General features: G+C 48.0%; 1 long non-coding RNA gene across 1 annotated transcript; it reads right to left on the bottom strand.

The window, feature by feature from the left end:
• Positions 1 to 4,822: 4,822 nt before the first annotated feature.
• LOC123851135 (uncharacterized) lies at positions 4,823 to 22,597 on the bottom strand. The gene is made up of 3 exons (XR_006792491.3): positions 22,239 to 22,597; positions 6,633 to 6,785; positions 4,823 to 5,731 (listed from the first exon to the last, which is right to left on the bottom strand). It is a non-coding gene; the product is annotated as an uncharacterized LOC123851135 (long non-coding RNA).
• Between the last annotated feature and the right edge of the window lie 28 nt (positions 22,598 to 22,625).

The following is a 22,625-nucleotide window of genomic DNA, read 5'->3' as shown; positions in this document are numbered from 1 at the left end:
GAGAGAGAGTGAGATAGAGCATGAGAGTGGGGTGAGGGGCGGAGGGAGAAGCAGACTCTCCGCTGAGCAGGGAGCCGGATGTGGGACTGGATACCGGGACTCTGGGATCACAACCTGAGCTGAAGGCAGACGCTTAACCGATTGAGCCACCCAGGTGCCATAAACATGAGGCCTATCTTTGAGAGACACACACTGAAATACACACAAAGTGACACAGTGTGTATCTCTGGGACTAGCTTCAAAATGATACAGGCTTCAGGGGGAAGAGAAGAAAGATTGGCCATGAGTTGAATCTGTGTGATGGGTACATGGGCATTCATTAGACCAGTCTGTCTATTTTGTAGATGTTTGAAATTCCCTATTACAAGTAAAAGAGCAAGAGAGGGAGAGGGAGAAAAGATTTAAGAAGAAAGAAAGGAATAGAGGAAGGAAGGGGTGAAGGGAAGGAGGGAGGGAGAAAGGGGAGGAAGGAGACAGTTTGGTTTAGGGCATGTGAAGTTGGTGCTGCTAATTGGATGTCCTGACAGAGACGCTGAGTCGGTAGTTGGGTATGGGGGCCTGAAGTTCGGCAGAATGTTAAGGTTGGAGACAAAAATCGAGGAGTCCTAAATTTATATATGTATTAAAATCATGGAACTGGATGAGATCACCTTAAAAGTGAATATAAATAAGGGAAAAGAGATGTTACAGACTAAATCTTGAGGCTTTCTAAAATTGAGAGGTCTGGAAGATGAGGCAGAAAAGCAGGTGCGCCACTGATCATGGCATTTGGCATAGGGAGGCAATCCCTGACCTGGACCAGAGCAGCTGGGGGGAGGGTGGGGTGGATTCCAGAAGGCAAAGGACACCAGAGGCAGTGAGCATGGTTGAATCTTTAGAAGATTAGAGAGACAGAATCAGTAATGATGGGGGGAGAGCGGCGATTACCAGCAGGATGTTCTGGATCACCCCTGGGGGCCCAGAACAGGTTCATGAGCAGGTTAACTACGGTGCATTTGGTGTTACGACACACACATTCCACTGTCTGAAGCCTGAATGTCACCCTTGGCCTTCCCAGGGGCTCCGTGAAAGTGCTGATGTAGCTTTGATGCTCCTCTGGCCGTTCCGTTGCTGAGTCCACGGTGAGGGCATGAGGATGGGCCCGCCTCCCACCCTGAGTGCAGGGCTCACGGATCAGCGCAGAGTGCCTTGTGAGGTGCTGCATCAGCCCAGGGTGGGCACATCTGGGATACGTTCTTGGGCAACGTGTACGCATCCTTAGCCGAGTCCTCTCCTCCCACAAGCTGGGCGGCGCTGCGAAGCACTTGCCGACTTCCAAGTCCGGCACGAGCGTGTGTGCACGGTCCCCAGCAGCGGCCGGACCACTCAGGCTGGGCGCTTGCCCTGGGGCTCCCTGTCGCTGTCCGTGACGGAGGACGCCGTGACGAGACCTGGCCAGACCCCATGCCGGGAGAGCCTGCTGGTCAGCACCAGGGCCCACGCTGAGGCCAGGCCGTGGTGGGGCAGGAAGTCTACATGCTGCTTCTGGGGCTGAGGAGGCCAGAGGGAAGGCTGGGTTTGGGACTGGGACCAGAGCAGGTGCTGGGGATGAAGGCGCTGGAGCAGCTCTGGCCCTGATGGGTTTTTTTGGTCAACACACCTTTCCCCCCATAAGCACTTCTTGTATTAAGTCTCCGTTTATTTCCATTACATGAATAATAATAGGTCTGGTAGACCCTTAGGTGCCAATCATGAACGTTCCATCACCGCTGATGGAGTCTGCATGTGGCTCCCTACACAAAGGCCTCACCACCCGTGGTGGAGCGCAGAGTGGCTTCCCCCGTCCCCTGCACACACGCACTTCCCACAGGGACGCACAGGGAGATTTCGCATATGCCCTGGTCTGAGTTCTGACTCGGGTAAATGAGCAGCTCTTCATTCCCCAGGGCAATCTGGGCCTGCATATGGCTTTTCAAGATGCTTCATGGTATATTGGGAAGAGCTGTGGATAGAAGGTCTGGAGAGTGACAGTTTATTTCAAGCTCTGCATTGACAAGCTTTGGGCCTCACCTCCTCAAGTTCAACTTGTTTTATGTTGCAGGCCCTGGAGAGGCAGTGGTGATAAAACAAAATTCTTGCTTGCATAAAACATATATTCTAGTTGCGGAGGCAGATGTTAAGCAGATTAAACCAAATATATAATATGCCAGGCAGTGACAAGTTCTCTGAAGAGAAATAAAGCAGTGTTGGGGGTGGGGCATGGGGAGTGCTGCTGGTGTGTGTGTGTGATTGTGATTTTAAAGGTGATCAGGGAAGGCCTCTATGAATAGGAGACATTTGAGCGGAGATCTGAAGGAGAAAGACACATGGTTACCTGGTGAGAGCATTTTAGGTGCAAGGAGCAAGCACGTGTGAAGGTGTTGAGGCTGAACATGCTCCATATCCCAGAACCCCCCGGGCCCAACAGGGCTGAACAGGAGGGATCAAAAGAGGCGGTTGTAGGAGATTAGGTTTGAGAAGTGGGAACAGGGTGGGCAGCTTACATAGCCGTATGAGTCACTGTAAGGACTCTATTACCCTCCTTCAGATGGGAAACATCGGAAAGGTCTGAGAAGAGGGGTGACACATTTAAAAGAATCACTAGGGTGCTGTGTGGAGAATCGGCCGAGGGGGCCAAGGGCAGAAGCAGAAAGTCCAGTAAAGAAGCTATTGCAACGACCCAAGTGAAAGATGTTGGTGCGGGGAGAGAGAGGGGTCGAGGATGGTGAGGGCTGTGCACGATATTTCAGTTGTTTTCTGCTTTTGGCACATAGGCTCGCATTTTCCACCCTCCTTTAAGTTAGGTGTGGCCATACTTGCTTTGGACAACAGAATACGAGCAGAAGAAATGGGGGTGGCATTTAAGCGTGAGAGCAAGACCTTGTAACATGCCTTCTCCTGCCTCAAAGCACGTGGAAATATTTGGTCAGGTCCCTAAGTGAACACAATGCATAGAGCTCCTACCAGCTCAGGCTGGACACGAACAACAAAATAAACATTTGTGTGTGATGCCTCTGAGATTTGGGGGTTCTGTGTCACTGCAGCATAACCCAATTTATCCTGACAAATTCAGATCTCAGGATGAAAGGGTTGGTTCTGAGCAACTGGAATATTGGGCTTTTCATTGCTTGAGATGGGAAGGGGTGTGGGAGGAGTGGGGCTTGAGGGGAGGATTCAGAGCTTGTTTTTGGACACACTAAGTTTGAGATTCATATCAGGCATCAGGGTCCAAGTGCAGATGTTAAGTCAGCAGCTGGATATACGGGTCTGATTTCCCGGGAGAAGTCAGGCTGGAAATACACACTTGGGAGTTGTAAGCGGGAGGCCAAGTTAGATCCTTAGGAAGTGGATGCAGGTAGAGAAAAGCGTAGAGAGCTTTCAGGCACCGAGTGAAGACACACAACAGTGTTGAATGCTGCTGACAGGTCACCAAGATGAGAACTCTTGACTGACTCGAGACTGTGCTGTGGAGTGATTAGTGACCTCCATGAGAGCAATTTGGGTGGCGTTACAGGAATGAAACTGATTGAAGTGGGTTCAAGAAAGGCTAAGAGGAGAGAAAGTGCAGTCTGAGTATAATTAACTCTTTTGAAGAGGATTGATGTAATAGAATGGTGGCAGTGGGAGAGATCTGGGATCAATGGGATTTTTTAAATTAAAAAAAAATTTTAGATGGAAGAAATTATAGTACATCTGCATGTTTTGGGAACATGTCCATGTTTCCTTCAGTAGAAAGAAAGATAAAACCATTGTTTGGGGGCAACTGGGTGGCTCCGTCAGTTAAGCGACCAACTCTTGATTTCGGCTCAGGTCATGATCTCAGGGTGGTGGGACTGAGCCCCCCTCACGTGCATGCACTCTCTCTCTCTCTCTCTCTCTCTCTCTCAAAAAAAAAAAAAAGTTCAGGTCGTGTGAGAGGGGCCGATGGATGAAGTGGTGTCCATGAGTAGGCACAAGGCTGAGATCCAGCGGAGGCCTGCACTTGGGAACATGCTGGGCTCATGCTTTCCGGGGGCTGGGGCGGGAGACAGAGATACGGTGCAGACTCATGTGGCTTGAATCAGTGCCCGAATTGAGGGCAGAATGGGGTTGTTCTGGATGAGCCGTAAGGTTTTTTTCCAGGTCTAACAATTGATTATCTCAAAAGTGAATTTTTCCTAATAATCTGGTTGTCAGCTCTTTCCTATTCTTCATCTTGCAGATCATTTCATACTGCTGATGGCCCCCACAAAGTGGGTCTTGGCTCTAGCCCCTGCTCCCCCCAACCCGCACAGCTGGCTCTGCTGTCCGCAGAATTGCGCAGGCCTGAAGCTGGCCCACGAGTTTGAACCTAACTTCAGTGTAGCCGGCACTTGATGGCTGCCTGTTTTTTCCATTGGTTAAATTGGAATGATAATAGTAGCCCATAGGCTCATGTAGAGGGTGCCAAGTGCTCAGCTTGTCTCTGGCACCTAAGAGTTTGAGCTGCTAATATTCTCACCTGTCCTCATTTCTGCATCTCAGGGCGAACGCAGGTCTCTGCTGAGGATGCTGGGATGCTCCCTGCTGTCCTCCAGATCCGGTCCAGACTTCTTCACTCATCAAATGGAGCCCTTCACGATCTGGCTCCAAACTCCTTTTTCAGCCCGGTGTCCCAGCCCCTCATTTCCATGTTCCTTGTATTTCAGACACAGAACTTGCCACTCTCCAACCCATATCTTTTTTTTTCCTTCCACAATTTCACAAAAGATACCCCGCCCCCACCTCCCAACCTGCCCATTCTTTAAAATTGAACTCAAGGAATACATTTTCCTGGAGGATGTCCCTGACCTCCCTCCCGACACCTCTGATCCCGGGCTGGCTCATTCTTAACTCTGTCCCTTACCTCTAAGTTTGCCTGTCTGTCCTACCCATGATGAGCTCCTCAGGGGCAGGAGCTTGTTTTGTTCCTTTCTTTATTTCTAGTGCTTTTAATGGCACCTGGCACCAATAAATGTCTTGGGTGGTTGGTTAACTCCCTCCTTTTTTTTTTTAAAGAGTGACAGCAAGCGACCATGAGCAGGGGAAGGGGGAGAGAGAGAATCCTAAGCAGGCTCCACCCCCAATGTGGAGCCCTACGTGGGGCTTGATCCCAGAATCCTGAGATCATGACCTGAGCAGAGATCAAGTGTCCCGCTTCACTGACTGAGCCACCCAGGCGCTCTGGTTATTCCCTCCTTTGTATCCATCTCTTTCCCAGCCCTAGCGTTACACATTGAATTATTTGTCAAGGGTCTATCTTCTCCATCAAGCCATAGATGTCATGGGAGACCGGACGTTAGCTTTATTTCCACCCCTGTCACCAGAGCCTAAGACACAGCAGTGGCTTAATAAAGGATAAAAGAGAATGAAAGGATTCTGCCACCTGCCCAAGGGCCTGCGGCATTCCCGCAGATCTTGAGGTGGCCTCCAGGTGGCGCCTGCCGCCCAGAGGTGTTGGCGCTTGGTGGGGGTGGGGGTGGGGGTGGGGTAGTCGCGGCCGCTCCAGGCCAGGTGCCTGTCGCGGGGTGGACCACCGCCTCTTCTTCTGAGTCAGGGGGGCGTTGGCTCCCTGCGCGGTTGGATCTCACAGATACTTTAGAAATGTTAACCAGGGAGGGAGGAGGGGGCTGCCGCCTTCCGGTGCCTCTTGCGTGATGTTTAAGCCTCCGGCGCCAGCAGGTGAAGGAGTCACGTCTCCGCTAGCGGCTGACGGCTGCAACGTGCACACACACACGGTGTTATTTACCGGTCATAATAATGATAAAAGCAAGTGCATGACTTGTCCAGCACCCTTACTAGGTGTCAAGCACTGTTCTAAGTGCTTTACATATATTAATTCAAAAGGCACATTGTAAGATAAAAAAAATTCAAACTGACGTTTCATAGCGAGGAAACTCAGGTGCAGAGGTTAAATAACTGGGCCAAGATGGCTCATTTAACAAGTAGCAGAGGTAGGGTTAGAACCCAGGCCATCTGGTGCCAGAATCCGCAGGCTTTCCACTCTGCAACCCAGCTTCCCTCTGATTGCTGAGCTGCGTGGCCATCTACCTGTCCAACGAGCTAGTGCCCAGACTACATTTAGTCAGCCTTTTCACTGTCTTCCCAGGCAGCCCACCTGGCTTTTTTCTGGTGTCCCATTCCTGTTATTTGTCTTCCTCTTTTTTTTTTTTGTCCATCAATCTTGGTGCTGGAAACCTGTTGGGGCTCAAGCGTCCCCCTCTCCAGGCTCGTCCTGCAACCCTTGCAGAGGGCTGGGACCTCCACTGCCCCCATTCTCCCCACATTTTCCCATCGCCATCCTGACCCCATCACCTACAGCTGCAGCTTGCCCGATCCTCCACTAAGCTCTGCTTTCCAAGGCCCCGGCCCGGCCACACCATGTGCTCTACCTGTGAAATCTTCAAGCCCCAGCTTGAGGGCTGGGTAGTTTTTATTATCAGTAAATAATAAAATCATTGTTGTGTCTCAATCACACTTCTATTTCCACCCAAACTAGTGGTGCCTGTAAGACCTCCAGACTTTAGACTCTTTCCTTTTCTTCGAATGCATCAGTCCCCTGCCCGCCCGTCCTAGACACCATGGGTGGTCCCTGGAACCATGTGATGGTCCCTCACCTTTCCTGTCTCCATGTAAACACCTGCTCTTGAAGCCCAACAGGCTGCATCAGCTGTGATCTGCTTTCTCCACTTCACTGGGGATGCTGCAGGAATCCACACAGTTGGCAGGTTGGTGCCAGGTAGGGCTGGCCGCATGATTTGTGGGACCCACTGCAAAATGAACATGTGGGGTCCTTGTTAAAAATTTTAACAAGGTCAAGATGGTGACAGCAAGGCATTTAAATGAAGTGCAAGCCCTTCCGAGCACGGGACTCTGTGATACTGCACGGGTCACACGCCCTTGGAGCCCTGGTGCTAGGTCATAAACATGGCTCCTCCTTCACAGAGCTTCCAGGGCTGTCTGATTCCCCGCCCCGCAACCCTGGTGTCTCAGAGCGCTGTCTCTCCTGCCCTCTCCGTTGGCTGGTCACTGCTGCTGTCCTCAGCTATCCTATAATGTCCCAGTCCCAGACAACCTCTCTCCCGCCCCACCTGCATTCTGGAAGGCTTTCTTGAGTGGAGGAGAAAGGCTGGAGTTCCCACCAGTGTGATAGCCACCTGGGGACCACATGGCATGGGAGATGAAGACTGAGAATCTCTGTCACAGTGAGCCCTCTCAGAGCTCGGTCTCCTCGGCTACCTGTGTGACTGAATCTAGATGTCAAGGGAAAAAGATAGAGGCTGGGAAAGAACCAGCAAGCAGCTGGGCTCTCTCTGGCTAAGTGCTGATGAGACATTTCACATGTGTTCCTGGATCTATCCCTTTAGGGGCCTTTTAAGTTTCCCATTTTATCACTTTAGAGACAAGGGAACAGACTCAGAAAGGTTAAGAGCTTGCTCCAGGTTACATAGCTAGTAACTGGCAGCAGCAGGCGGTAAGCCTAGGTTGGTATGAGGACAAAGTCTACATGCTTTTCCCTTTCCATCGCCCTCTCCAAAGGGGTAGCGTTAGGTCTGACACTCACCAAATCCAAGACCTCTTCCTGCCCCCTCCCTCCAGCCCAGCACACTGATTACCTCCTGAGGAAATTCACTCTTGTCCCTGGAGCCTGCCGAGGTGACAGGTGTACACTTCTATTTACTGATAATGAATACTCCCCAGCATTCAGGAAAAATTCACTTCTCTCACAGGGGGTTCTTGCACAGCCCCTATTCCTCCAGCCTCTCTTTTCCTTCGGGCTGGGAAGGAATGGGGGAGGACTCTGTCCCCCTCTGCTCAGCCCTGGCCTGCAGTCCCCATGTTCCCTGGACATCTCCCACCATCTCCTCCCCCACTCAAACCTTTGGCACCCGCCTGGTCCGGGCCACAGCCAGGCCCGCTGTTATCCTGTTGCGGATTGTCCTCTGCCAGTGCCCTTCCCACAATACCACGGGTGGTATTTAGGAGACACGGAAATGAGACCACTGAGTGCATAGTGCAAGATGTTAAGGTGTTTTTTTTTTTTAGTCTAGGTGTGCTAAAGGCCTTGAGGTTATATTTTTTAGAAAGAATCATTTTTAGGAGACATATTCTGAAGCCTTAATCGATGAAATCAAGGATACTTGGGCTTGCCTCAAAATAATACAGGGAGGGGAGACATAGGCGGCAGTTCGGACAGAACAAGATTGACTCCGAGCTGATGGTGCTGAGCCTTGATGAAGGGCACATGGGGGTTTGCTGTACTCTTCCATCTGATTTTGCCTTTGAATTTCTCCACGGGAAAAGGTTTAAAGAAATGTATTAGGTATTAAAATAGAAGGCAGTAAACTCAAGATCTCTGAGTGTAGGAGAGTGGGGATTTGGGGCAGAGTGGGGAAGATGCCTAAAACTGGCGAGTGCACCAAGGTGAAGAAATGTCATATTTGGGCTTTTTAGAATATGCAACCGGGTGTCTCTTTCCCTTCCTCTCTGCCACCCCCCAGCCCCCCACCACCCCATCATCAGCCAAGACAGGGAAGGGCCCAGTGTTCAGCCCTGGAAGCGCGCCTTCTTCACTGTGTTGCTGGGATGCTGGTGGCCTGTGCAGCCTTCCGTCTAAGCAGATGGCGCCCTGGCCGGCCTGCACGGCTCTTGCCCCCTCTGCCGTGCAGTGCTGCTACCGAGCGCTGGCCCACACCTTGATGTTGCTTCTCCCGCTGGCTCAGGAGTGCTTGCTTGGGTGGGGGCTTCGGAAGGAGGCTGGCTGCAGGGCAACCCCTCCCCTGCGCTCCGTTGTGCCCAGGCAGGCCTCTTTTGTCCTCTCAGGCTGCAGTCCTGGACCATTGTTTCAGGAGCCCTGTTTTGGCTCTGGTGGGGGCCAATCCCGCCCCACAGGACAAGTCCAAGGGCCAAGTCTGTGCCAACCAGGGTCAGTCCTTTCTCGCTGTCCTATGCCTTGGGTACCTGGGATCCAATTTCTCTGCGCAAATGCCCCAGCCTCTTCCCCATTGGTCCTGTGGTGAGCTCACCTAGGCCTCAGGGACAACCAAGGGCAGCTGTCTTTAGCAAGGCTTTGGATAGAATTTAGACATGCGGGTGGAGGTGTTTGTTCGCTGCCTGCTGGGGGGAGTTGGGGGTGCGAGGAAAAGGCGGGAACGCAGGCAAACTGGCTCTGGTTATACTTCTGCGCATGTTAGGGGCAGCTGTGGGGCTGGGGTCCGTCTGGGAAAGGAAAAATCCTACTCCTCCCTCCTTACTGAGTCACTCCCTTCCCCACCCTTTCCTTCCTCTAGGGTGGATTAAAAGGCTTCTTGAGGAAAAACACACCAATTAACAAATGAGCAAAAAATAGTACTTCAAACTCCACTGCGTACAAACAGGTACAACCCATGTGCCCAGAGAGAGAGCACCCAGCAGACCACCCACCATCATGCCTTTGAAAGAATACTCTTAAGGGATTTGGGAGACGGTTGGCTTTTGTAGGGGACAAGCAGGGACTGACATCTGCCTGAGGCTGGTAGGGACAGAGGACATCTCAGAAGAGGAGACTATGGGAAGCGAGCCTTGCTGGCTCAATGGCAGCCAGCGGGTTGAAGGATTCCTCTCTAGGGTAAGGGTTTCCAAGCTGTTGTTTCCTGCAGAACCTCCTCTTCAAATGTCAGCTGGCTTAGAAACCCAATGTGAGGAGCAAATGCTGTGGAGCTATACCAGCTGAAACAGGGCTGGGGAAGGTGACGGTCCTGCTTGGGGACCTGTCCACCTGCTCTAGAGGAACAAGGTGGAAACTTCCAGATCTGGGGAGTCCACTAGATGAGGGGGCCACAGGTCAGGGCGCACCAGGCTGTTCCAGGCCCTGGGAGCCAGAGCTCAGGGTCAAGGCTGAGGCGAAAGGGACCAATGCTGAGGTGAAAGGGACCAATGCTGGACACTGGGGACAGTCTCCACTCTCCTCAGTGTCAGAACACACTGGCAGGTACCATTATCTGCCTTTAAATAAGATAATGTAAAAAGATGCCTGTACTGTGCAAGGAACTAAGGAAACATTAGATGATTTCCACAGTGAAAGGGTGGGTGTGGATGTTCCTGGCCAGGTATTCCATCTGGTCCCCCACCATGACTGTTTTCTTCAGCTTCCCAGTGCTGGTGACGAAACCGATGTCAGTCAGCTCAGACCCACCCTTCCATCCTCTACTCTGTGACTCTGGGGCCAGGACTCTGCACTCCAGTTCTCTGTGGCCAACTGGCTCCAGCTCAGGCTCTGTCCATAAGGGGCTGGGAGTGGGCCTGCTCCTTCCCCGCTGCTTCCTGTTCCTGCGAGCATCACTCCAGCAATGACTCTCCACCTTGCTGTGACAGTTCCTTCCCATGGCAATGTGTCCCAATTTCCAGTTGTTTCCACACATCCAGCACCAGTCTCAGAGATACCAGGCAGTCACCCCTCATTGGGGATCTGGGCCTCAGCTCTGCAGGTCCCTGTTTCAAGCCTCTGACCAGAACCCCCATCTCTCCCCTTTGTTCTCCAGCCACAGAAATGGAGCTGCTTCCTGCCCTTCTTTACCTTGATACGCTCTTTTTGCCTTTTCAGCCTCCAATACCTGCCTCACCTATTGCCTAGATTAAATTACCTCTGTTAAAATAACTGGAGTGGTTCCTGTGTTCCTATTGATACTGCTCAGTACACGCCCTCAGAGGTGTTGCTTGGGACCCCGACCAGGGTGTATCCTTGCCTGGCTGGGCTGCTGTGAGGAGCCTGATCTCGGAAACTCTGCGAGCAGCCCCAACAAGTCAACCTCTATGGTAAAGGGACTCTGTGCTCACAGGAAAATTCTCCTAATCTAACGCAACGTTTATAAACAAACTCACTCCAGGAGGGAGGGTTTAATTTAAGAAAGCCAGTAGGGACCCTAAATCTTTTCATCCCAATGAAAGCTGTCAGAGCCCATTAGCATCCGAGCTAGTCAGGCAGCCCCAAAGCTGCTGTCCGCCCAGCAACCGTCCTGTCGCCAAGGAGACCACACGTCAGAGCAGAAAGCGATGACTAGGGCCCCCAGGAACCAGCCCGAAACTCAATCGTCTGACATGTTGTCATTATCAGCTCTGCTGAAGTGCAGCATCTCCAGCAAGAATGATTCTCTGAAACTTCTCTGCCTCCATCCCCTGGTCTTCTGTCTCCCATATTGCGAATATGCCCACTTCTGAGAAAGACACGTGAGGCAGGCATGACAGACAACAAAAACAGCCCCTTGCTTCCTCAACAAAGATAAGGCATACTGTCTGCTGCATTGACACCAAGCCTAGTATTGTTAGGACACCCCCATGTACCTCTGCAGACCCAAATGACTCCTGGCCACCTAAGGCCCCTGGGCGGTGGTCATGAAGTCTGCCCCCAATCCTGCACAGCAGTACGGGACAGCACATTCCATAATGATCCTTTCCTCTCTTGGAATTGAGGTTTGTTGTCACCACCCTGAGAATGATTAAACAAACCTCTCTCTTATCAATGGCTGATAACTTCAAATGTGACAAGAGGATTTACTCACTCATCCAATCATGCCATAAATATTTACTGAGCTCCTCCTGTGTGCCTGGCCCCAGGCTAGGCATTGAGGTCAATAATCACTTTTTAGTCATGGATGGAGCCAAAGGACACTTAGGATGGTCAGAGCGGGCAGTTTTGAGAAGGGGACATTATCAGCTGTGTTCCAGGTATCCACTGCTATGTAACAAACCACCACAAAACTTACTGGCTCAAACAATGACAGCAATTATTTTCTCATGAACCTACAATTTAGGCAGGGCTTGGTGGGGGCAGTGTGTCTCTGCTCTACCCAGCATCATCTGGGGCAGCTTGGAAGCTAGGGACTGGACTCATCTGAAGGTGTCCCCATTTACATGTCTAGTGGTTGCTGCTGGCTGTTGTCAGGGATCTCAGCTGGGGCTGTCAACTGAGACACCTGCATGTGACCTCTCCGTGTGGCTGCTTGTCTTTTTCACAGTATGGTGGCCAGGTTCCAAGAGTGAGCCTCCCAAGGGAGAACTAGGTTGGAAGCTGTATCACCTTTTTTGACCTAGTGCTAGCACTTACACAGAGTCAATTCTACAGCATTTTATTCATGAGAAGCAAGTTGCTAAGGCCAGTCCATGTTCAAGGGGAGGGGAATTAGATTCTACCTTTTGATAGGTTAAAGTCTAAGAATTTGTAGATGTGTTTAACACCATGACAAGCTATGACTAAAAGAAAAAAATTAGTGGAAGAGCATTCCAGGAGGTCCTAGTGTATAAAGGCCCCAAGGGTAGAAAAGCTCGCGCAGTTCAAGGCAATGAAAGGCCAGCAAGGCTGGAGCACAGTGAGCAAGGGGGGATGTATGGGATGAGGTTAGAGGGACAGAACCATATTAAGCAATTGTAGGAGTTTGGATTTTATTCTAGGTACAGGGGGAGCCATTGAAAGATTTAATATTTAAATTCACATCTTGAAAGGAAGGATTCTGCAGTTGCTACATGGAGAATGGATTGAAATGATAGAGGAACAGGGAAAACCTGTTAGGACATTACTGGAGAGGTCTGGAGGAGGGATGATCATGGCTTGGACTAAAAATGTTGGCACTGGAGATGAAGATAAGTAGATGCACTTGAGAAAAGGTGGGGAAATGGAATTTTTTAATAGACTGGATGTGAGAGTGAGGGAAAGGAAAGTAGGTAAGAAGGACTCTCAGGTTTCAGGTTCGGGCATCTGGGTATATAGTGGAGCCATTTCCTTTGATTGGAAGACTAGGGGAGGAACTTGTTGACATGGGTGATAAAATTTTGAGTCTATTTTTAAGCACTTAAAATTTGAGATGTTTGTGAGATATACCAGTGACAATGAACATACAACTGGATATATGAGCTTAAAACTCAGTGCAGAGTATGGGGCTAGAAACATAAATTTGGGAATCATCAGCATATAGATGGTATTTAAAGCCATGGGTCTGGATGAGATCACCTGGGGATTCTAGAGTGAGCAAGGGTATGAAGATTTAGCCCTAGAAAGAGTAGCCTGCAAAAGAGACTGAAGAGTGGCCAAAAAGATAAGAGGGAAATCAGGGCATTGGATGTTACAGAAACAATGAGAGGAGGCTTGGAAAGAGTGAATTCAGAAAGAAAGAATTGGTCTAAAGCTTCTCCAGGCCTGGATGTCTATGATTTTATGAATGTCTCAAATCCCCTCAAGCTGGGAAATTCTGTGACTCTATTGCATCTTTGAAAAAACAAACTTCCTGATGAATTTTTGAGACCATAAAAAAATAATTCTTGACAATGAGGAATTTTGTACCCAGGCCTTAAAGTAATCATGAGTGAGGTCAAACCCAGAACAAAAGTGAGGATCCCTGCAGGGAAGCTAGGGCATAAATGGCAGTGGCAAAATATGTGAGGTTTTCTGATTTCTGATTCCAGTAGAGCTGGTTTAGTCATGGCAGACCCCCCAGGTGACTAGGGATAAATGGCAGCTCCTGTCTTCAGATAGGGATCTGTGTGGACCCCAATCTTTGTTTTCTCCCCTTTCGAACACTGTCTGAATCTGCGTTCTATGTGCAGGGTTGACTTGTTAGGTCAAGGCATTCCAAATTTGTGTCAGTGGAATCATCTGAGGGTTCTTGGCTGGACCCTGGTCTGGGAGGGCAGTCTGGCAATTGGATTGTTTCTGATGGCTGGTGTGGGATTGTGTGAGATCGGGTCACCAGAATGGCACTGACACACTGATTTAGAGTGACTCTCACATCAGACACAGTGCGAGTGCACTGCACTGGGCTGCTGCTGATCCACTGCCAACAGGCAGCCTTGAGCTGTATGTGTGGGCCCCTGCCGCAGCTTTCACCTATGTTCCAGCATAGTGCCATCTCTGACTTTTAGCACTCAAAGGTGTGGGATAGTGGCAGGCATCCTTTACCCTGTATACTCCCTTGCCTCTTGGGGTCGTCACCCTGTCCTCCACAGGCTTCATACCACCTATCAGGAAGGCCTTCAGGCATGCCTATGCATAGCTCCTTTGAGAGCTTTTAAGACTGTTGCTTTGCCACGCATGCCAACAGGTTCTTCAAACCCACGTCCTCTCTTGCCTCCACATGATATGGTCATGCTGTGCTTTCCCAAGTCTGTCTTGAAGCTCTGCCCAACAAGGAATGGACATTCCTTACGTGAATGAGACTGTTTTTCTTGCTCTTTCCATGTCTTCTTGCCTTTCCTCCCTGTCGGTAGTGGTGTGTGGACGCAGGCATACAGGCAATAACTGGAAGTGATCATATTCTAAAAATGTAGTGTGATTACGGCCTAAAGAATTAAAGAGAATACATGGTTCGAAGACATGTTGTTCTATTCTAACACTGTAACATTCCAATCAGAAAATTTAACATAATCAGAAAATGGATTATCATTCATATTTTTCTGCTTATTTTGGGTAAAGCTTACATTCTTGGTCATCATCAATGAAGCACAGAGACAACCTTTGATAGTGATTGAAAGCCAGCATGCACAGCTGCTGTGATGGATGATGCAATGTCATAAGTAATGATGCAATCAGCATCAAATAAATGGTATTAAGAGAACGACAGAGGCACAAAGAAAACCCCAAACAAACAAAAAACACAACCCTAAAACAGTCTTGTTTCAACACAAACAGGTTTCAAAGCATGACATTGTGAGCAGTAACAGTGCTCCTGCCTTTTTCTTGCTGCGAGCTGCGAGAGATAGAACATTAGCCAAAAGAGCAAGAAGAGATATTTCTTGCATCTGAACAGAAGTACTTGGTGCCTGGACTCTATAAAGAATCTTCGTGTGCAGTGATAGAACAGAACAGTAAACAATATGTAAGTCCCTCTAAGCTCCTGATGATTCTAAATCTTCATTGATAAATGTCAACATCTCACATGGGCCCACAAATTTTAAAATACATTTTTTTTGAAGTGCATTTTAAAATCAAATTGTTTAAATAGACAAGGACCCTGAAAAAATACCTTTCCAGGGTTCTGCCTACCAGCGGTGCCCCGGGTCATTGGTGATTTTGATAATGGTCTTGGTGGACTGGCGGTGATAAATACCTCATTGGAGTAAGTGCAAGAGGGACTGAGAAGAGAAAAATTGGAGACAATGAATATAGACTAAGTTTTAAAAAGACTTTTGCTATAAATAAGAGGCAAAGAAATGAGGCAGAAGTTAGAGGGGTGTGTGGGGTGAAGAGTCTGCTTTTTTTTTTTAGGTGTATGCTGATGGGCATGGTTCAGCAGAGGGAGGACAAGTCAATGCTGTAGGAGCGAGAGCAGTTTCCTTGAGTAGGCAAGAAGGGATGGGCGTCTAATGGAGAGAGGCTGTGGGGCTGGCTGTGGAGAGGACCCAGGCATCTCAGCCTAGTAGCAGGTAGGAAGGCAGGGCATGTGGGTGCAGGTGCTGCCAGGTGTGTAGGTGTGGTGGTGAGTGGGCAGAAGCTCTTTTCTCAGTGCTTCTATTTTCTCCATGAAATAGGAAGTGAGATCATCATCAGAGAGAGCGTGTGGATGGTGAGAAGGTGGTACATGTTTGAGGAAGCACCACCTGGGTGAGCAGGCCAGGGAAATGCGGCAGGACTGCTGGCTGCCCTGGTACCCACTTGAGACTGACAAGACTAGTGAGACCAGTCAGTCTGGTTTGTGTTACTGGTGCTGTTTTCTCTTTTCACACACAGCTGCATGGGTGGGAGTCAGTGTCCAACAGACATAGGATTCGATTTAACCGGGGTTAACGTGCTGTTATCAGTCCACTGCCTCTCAGCTCCAACTCCAACTTCGTTGCTTGTTGGTGCTGTTGGAACGTCTCTCCTCGGCCAGGTGATACGATGTTAGGCTTCATGGGTAGAGGGCGCTGGAGGAAAAAGGGGGCATTTCCTGGTTCCACTGTGTTTTCTCCGGAGCAGGCGTTTGTAATGCGTAGTGGCTGGCAGTGTGCAACACCTCTTCAAAGCAATTCGCAAAGCACCCAGAAGGTGACTTGCCAGCAAGTCTTGCCAGCAGACAGCTCACAAGGACTTCACTGCTCAGTGAGTCATGGCCGTACCCTCTCCAACAAGGTTTTGATTTCAGCTCTGTGCTAAGGCTCCTCTCCCATGTTCATTCCATCCTTGGGTTTTCTGCCCCAACCCTGGGGGGTGGTGGCTGCTCCCTATCCTTGCGAGTCCTCTCTTCTTTAGAGTTCTCTTTACTCCTTAATAGTCGATGCAGGTTATAGTTAGTAATTTCTTATATTAAGCTTTCATTTCTACTCTTTTCCTTGGTACCATCTTAGCTTCAGAAATAAAGAAGAGCAATAAAAATACTCCAAGACTTCATCACATTTTCAAAACTTTGAGTCTTACTCATTTAATCCCTAGTTCCCAAGGAGATGATTGTCATATAGACATGAAGGGGGGGTGCATTAACAATGAAGTAACAGCCATGGTGGAGAGAAAGGCTGATCCACATGAGGACTTCAAGAGTGCTGGTATATCAGCAGGCCTTTAGGAGTTCTGTTTACTTGAGTAAAATTGGTAGAGAGGATACTGATACTGAGGGTGGACCCTAGAACATTAGGGTATTAGTTTTCTGCCATAACAAAGTACCATAAACTGGGTCTGAAGGCTAGACATCTGAAATCAAGGTGTTGGCATGGTTGATTCAGTTGCCATTAATGATGTGTGTCTTCCTCAAATTTATATGCTGAACCCCTAAACCCTAGTACCTCAAAATGTGACCTTCTCTGGAAATACAATCTTTAGAGAGGTGACTGTTTTTGGAGACAGGGTCTTTAAGGGAAATAAGTAAGGACAGATGAAGTCATAAGGGTGGGGCCCTGATCTGATGAATTAGTGTCCTTATAAGACAAAATACCAAAGAGCTCTCCCTCTCTGTGCATGCACAAAGAAGAGGTCACACACAGTGAAAAGGTAGCTGTCTACAAGCCAGGAAGAGAGTTCTCACTAGGAACCAAATCAACTGACACCTTGATTTTGGATTTCTCAGCCTCCAGAACCATAAGTAAATTTCTGTTGTTTAAGCCACCCAATCTACAATATTTAGTTATAGCAGCCCAAGCAGACTAACACAATTGATTTAAATTATGTCTTCCCCATTAGAAATCGATTTCCCCAATATCATCTCTATTTCCCCAATATCACCAGTGCCTGGCATGGTGCCTCTCACATGGCGGGCACTCAATAAATATTTGTTGGGGTGCCTGGGTGGCTCAGTTGGTTAAGCGACTGCCTTCGGCTCAGGTCATGATCCTGGAGTCCCTGGATCGAGTCCCGCATCAGGCTCCCTGCTCAGCAGGGAGTCTGCTTCTCTCTCCGAACCTCCCTCCTCTCATGCTCTCTATCTCATTCTCTCTCTCAAATAAATAAATAAATAAATAAATAAATAAATAAATAAATAAATATTTGTTGAATGAATGATTAGTAAATCAATGAGATGAGGTGTTAGTCTCCTCATTTTATAGTGGAGAAAATTGACAGATATGAAAAGATACTTAATAATCACAACCCAGAGACACAAATGGCATTTTATTAACTGAAATTAACTAAAAGCGGGCCAAGATCAAAGAACATCTTCAGGCGCCAATTACATTAGGAGTTGGTGTAGCTGGTTAGTGAAAAGGGTCATGTATGCTCTGAATTCACTCTAGTATCCTTTCTCTAATCTGGATCAGAGATTTGCCAACCCACATCTGGTTCTTTCCCTATACATCAATGCTCTCAGAGTCAGCAGACAGATGCAAAGCTTAGAGGAATTTCATTGCAAAGACAGTGTAGGGATATCAGAGGATGAGGATTTGGTCGTCTCCCAATACCTCATACGGTAGCATTCCCTCTGCCAAGGGTCTGGTCCCCACCCTGTATGTTTAGAAACTGGATCTGTCAGCATACTAAATGTGGATCCATCTCATTGCTCTCTTATTAATTAAGCTCAGAGAGCAGATGCATGAAACCAGAATGTCTACTTATCAATTCACAAGAGGATTAGAACCACTTCTGTGTCTGGATTACTTGTCTCCACATGGCTGGCACATTCTTTCACTGAAGACAGACCTCTGAGGAAGGCAAATTGTTAGAAGGTTGCTTAGTGAGTGAGCATGGAATCCAAATAAGGGGAGCAAGTTAGATGATTCAAATTTATAATGGCATTAAGCTGGGAAAGCCTGACACTGCCATTTTTTACTATAAGAATGGCCATACCAATGGTACCAGAATATTCACAGCTGTCAGCTGAGGGGCCATCCTCTAGTGGGCATTTCTTAAAAGGGCTCTGCTGAGATTCACCATTCATGATGCTCCTTTTTCTATGCTTTCATGGCCAACCAGCCTTGCTTTGATGGCCCTTTTATTTATTTTTTAAAGATTTTATTTATTTATTTGACAGAGACATAGCAAGAGCAGGAACACAAGCGGGGTGGGGGGAGGGGAATCAGGCTTCCCGCCAAGCAGGGAGCCCGACTTGGGACTCGATCCCAGGACGCTGGGATCATGACCTGAGCCAAAGGCAGACGCTTAACAACTGAGCCACCCAGGTGCCCTTGATGGCCCTTTTAATCTTTCTCTTTGCTTACACTTTCAGACTTATTCTGTCTCCTTAAGATGACTTTGTATCTGTTCTGATCTGTTTCATGTAGTTGTAGAGCTTATTTCTCAGAGCATAACTTTATTTCCTTAATTTACACATACTTGAGGGAGGCCTCACCAAGTTCCTCAATAGCCACACAGGTATCTTCTATTCTTGTAATTTTACCTTACTTCATTCAAAATATATATTTGAGGGCACTTATCAGAGACCCTTTACCCCATCTTTGAACTATGCTAAATTACTTTCTCCATTTATAATTTTCATCTTAATTACCACTTATTATTAATTGGCTCATTGATTAATTCTTCTTGGGCACAAGATTACATAAGAACTGTGTAAATGGCAGGGCGACTGGGTGGCTCAGTCAGTTAAGCGGCTGCCTTTGGCTCAGGTCATGATCCCAGGGTCCGGGGATCGAGTCCCGCATCGGGCTCCCCGCTTGGCGGGGAGCCTGCTTCTCCCTCTCCCTCTGCCTACTTGTGCTCTCTATCTCTCTGTCAAATAAATAAATAAAAAATCTTAAAAAAGAAAAAAAGAATTGTGTAAATGGCAGTAAGGGCAATCCTGAGACAGAGTGCTTTTCTTTCCATAATGGTAAATCCCTGCTACAGTCACCTTTAGGTTATATAGAAAATACATAAACACATGGTTATGGTCTATTTCCAAACAGCTTTATTTACTTAAAAAAAAAAAAAAAGTGGCAGGCTGGACATGGACCCCAGTCTATAGCTTGCTGTGCTCTGATTTGTATTATCAGTTTGGCCCAGGAAGGCACATGGGTTCACAATCTCTAGTCTAGTGGAGGCAACCCTTATAGATGTAGGTGGCAAGTTTAGTATAGTTGTGTACAAGTGCCGTTTGTGTCGATTTTCAACTGGGCAGGGGTGCTGGTGCCTCTAACCCCCACATTGTTCAAGGTCAACTGTACTAGACACCCTTGGTAGGTAGTTTCAAATAACAATTCTCTCTCCAGGTTCTGACATGCTTCCTTAGGGGATAGCAATTCTAGATGACCAACAGCTAATGATTCATTCATTCACAAATGTACATTTGTTAAAGCAACCACATTAGGCCCAAGATGGAGTTGCTCATGATAAGCCCCATGTCAGCAAATCAAAACTTAACTAGTTTCTACGCTTGGTTCTTCTAGAAAAGGAGGACCTAGGTCAACCAATCAAGGCTTGCCTGATCACCATAGGTTATCTAACCAGGCTCTAAGACTTCCCTTTGCTCCATACAGGGAAACTAACCCTGCTTTAGGCAATCAGCAAATGTCCTGTAAAACTTCCTTATTCCTGCTCACTTTGGTCTATAAAAATCTCTTTGACTTATACAGCTCTTTAGAGTGGCTTTCTATCTATCTGCTGGGTTGGATGCTACCCAATTCATGAATTGTTGAATAAAGCCAGTAAGATCTTGAATATTTACTCAGGTGAATCTTGCTCTTTAATACAGTGTTACAAACAAGACAACAGGCCCAAAATGGAGTACTAATGCTAAGCCCTACATCATCAGACCAAGACACTTTTGGCTCTTCCAGAAATGGAATCTTAGTCAATCAGGAATTGTCTGATCAACACTAGTTAAGTAATATGCCTGATAGATCCCTGCCATATCCTAAAGGGAAGTGATCCCGGGATCACGACCTGAGCCGAAGGCAGGCGCTTAACTGACTGGGCCACCCAGGCACCCTGTGATTCCCCCTTTTAACACGACTTTGTGCCTTTCACGGCTCATATCAAGAACTCCCGTGTGGTCTAAATAAACCTCTTCCTATTAGTCATAGTAAAACCAGGGAAAGGAGGATGGAGCTGGGCCAAGTGGTAAAATACACAACTAATGAGGAAAAAAAAATAGGAACTGGGGGGAGAAAAGAGAGGGGAAGAGGAGCAAGTGGAAGAAAGGTAGGGAAAATATGGATAACAGAGAAAACTGGGAAGAGAGAAGGGTTAAAGAGAATCCTTCTGGAAAGCCAATTTGACTGGACCCTTCAGGAAGTCTAAAGGGATTCCTGTCCCCACAGTGTTCATTTATTGTGTTAATTCAAAATTCAGGCAGCCATTAGTACTTAACTGCTTTGACATTGTTAGGATATTGCTCCATGAAGTGTTCCACTGCAAGGGGACACAAGAATCTGGCCGTGCTTTTATGAATTTTGTGTGGAACTTTCCCTGTGCAGGAGTGTCCACAAATGTAATCTGAAGGGGGACTCAGGACTGAGGTCCCAAAAGAGGGTGTAGTGAAATTTTCAGTGACACAACCCCATTTCTGAAGGTTTTATTTTTAAAATATTTTATTTATTTATTTGACAGAGAGAGACACAGCGAGAGAGGGAACACAAGCAGGGGGAGTGGGAGAGGGAGAAGCAGGCTTCCTGCCTAGCAGGGAGCCCGACGCGGGGTTCGATCCCAGGACCCTAGGATCATGACCTGAGCCAAAGGCAGACACTTAATGACTGAGCCACCCAGGCGCCCTTCTGAAGGTTTTAATCTCGGTCAGGCCTTTTGTTCTGTTCTAGGGGAGCCTCTGCTAATCCAGTCACGTAGAGTTTACTACATCATTGATGAATGCAGATAGATACTATCTAATTTAACCTCATTTTGGCTTGACTGCATTCTGATGTGGGTAAATTAACCACCTCGTGTCTTCCTCAACTGTAAAAGTTAAAATATTAACTACTCCAGAAAGGGTATTATGAGAATTGTTACTCAGTACATAAATACATAAATGTAAAAGCACATATAAAAGCATGAACCATGCACATAGGAAATGCTAAAAAATGTGAGCTATTAGAACTGACTTAGATTAAAACTGTTACTGCAGGGCGCCTGAGTGGCTCCATTGGTTAAGCGACTGCCTTTGGCTCAGGTCATGATCCCAGAGTCCCAGGATCCAGTCCCACATCGGGCTCCCTGCTGAGCGGGGAGTCTGCTTCTCCCTCTGACCCTCTCCCATCTCATGCGCTCTCTCTCTAATAAATAAATAAAATCTTAAAAAAAAAACCACACAAAACCTGTTACTGCAAATATAAACTGTTTCTCTGTGCCAAGTTCAAACTTTGGTGTGGGGACTAATCAGGGGTGGTGTGTATTCTGAGATACCCTTTTCGGGTGTCTGTGAAGTCAAAACTATTTTCTTAACAATACTAAGAGGTTATTTGCCTTTTTCATTCTCATTTCTCAAGAAGATGCAGAGGAATTTCCAGATCTGTGCGAGAAGTGGTAACGTTAACATACAGAAGCAGCTAGAGAATCCAATGGTCTTCTATTAAAGCCATACCTTAAAGAGAATTTTCTCATTAGACTTTTTTTTTGGGGAAACTTGTTATAAAAATGTTAACGTGCATTACTTATCTTAAACAAAATTCTGAAACTCTTAATTTCGAACACAATAAATATAAACTAGAGAAACAAAAGTTCTTTGGGGTCCTCAGTAATTTCTAAGAGCGTGAAGGGAGCCTGCGAACAAAAAGTTTGAGAGCCAGTGCTCTGGTGCAACTCACGACTGAACAAGCGGGGACGGCTTGTCATCGACACAACTTCACACTTCACAGCCTCTATGCTTTTTATTTGTGGTTTCCTGTCAGGACTGAAATTCTTCGATTTCTGCCTGCCAAGGTCCTACCTCCTTCTAGGGCATCTTGTTCACCTTGACACCGGTCCAGATTTCGCGCCCCTCTCGGCACCCTCTTTCTCGCACGCTGATCTCCCCCGGGCCTCGCACGGGCACCTGCCCTTCTCAGTCTTGCCTATCACTCGCTTATCTCTTGACTGAGGCTCTTGCAGGCTTGGTCTGGGTTTCTCCAGACCACGGAGCTCCTCCCGGCACCGGCCCGGCTCAACCACATTCAGGCACTGAACGACGGTGCTTGGGGTCAACCAGGCCGGACAGCGCTCACCAGGACCAGAGCCGCCACGTCCAGCGCCGGTCCCCGCCCGCCCGGAGTCCTGGGAGCGTCCAGCCGCGTAAAGGGCGGAGCCACGCGCCCACAGGGGGCGTGGCCCGCAGCGC

Source organism: Mirounga angustirostris, unplaced genomic scaffold (assembly GCF_029215605.1).
Source record: "Mirounga angustirostris isolate CCGP_5_RB_7025 unplaced genomic scaffold, mMirAng1.0.hap1 SCAF_10, whole genome shotgun sequence".
Lineage (NCBI taxonomy): Eukaryota > Metazoa > Chordata > Mammalia > Carnivora > Phocidae > Mirounga > Mirounga angustirostris.
Note: the sequence above shows the minus strand (reverse complement) of the source record. Positions and strands in the feature narration are given on the sequence as shown.